General features: G+C 44.5%; 1 protein-coding gene across 2 annotated transcripts in view; it reads right to left on the bottom strand.

Annotated features, from left to right (window-relative positions):
* vps50 (VPS50 subunit of EARP/GARPII complex) overlaps positions 1 to 247 on the bottom strand; it is a 114,019-nt gene that overhangs the window by 32,669 nt on the left and 81,103 nt on the right. The window lies entirely within an intron of this gene.

Below are 247 nucleotides of genomic sequence, written 5' to 3'. Positions count from 1 at the left end.
CGTGGTATAGAAAGCCTGCAGGAAGACACAGCTTTATTTGTGACAATTTGCATTAATATTCAATGGGCTATGCTGCTTCACACTGATCGGCTAACAGCTAGCCAATGAGAACCTGGCTATCAGCATCCTTTATCCAGCGCAACTGGGCGTGCTCATGAATAGTAATGAGCTCAGGCAACTTGACAGACTGACCATCTTTGTAATTGGCCTGATTTCTCCACTTATTTCTTTTCAGTGGCTAGAGCTG

The sequence above is a fragment of the Etheostoma spectabile genome, chromosome 14 (genome assembly GCF_008692095.1).
Source record: "Etheostoma spectabile isolate EspeVRDwgs_2016 chromosome 14, UIUC_Espe_1.0, whole genome shotgun sequence".
Lineage (NCBI taxonomy): Eukaryota > Metazoa > Chordata > Actinopteri > Perciformes > Percidae > Etheostoma > Etheostoma spectabile.
This window is presented reverse-complemented; position numbering and strand designations above follow the sequence as displayed.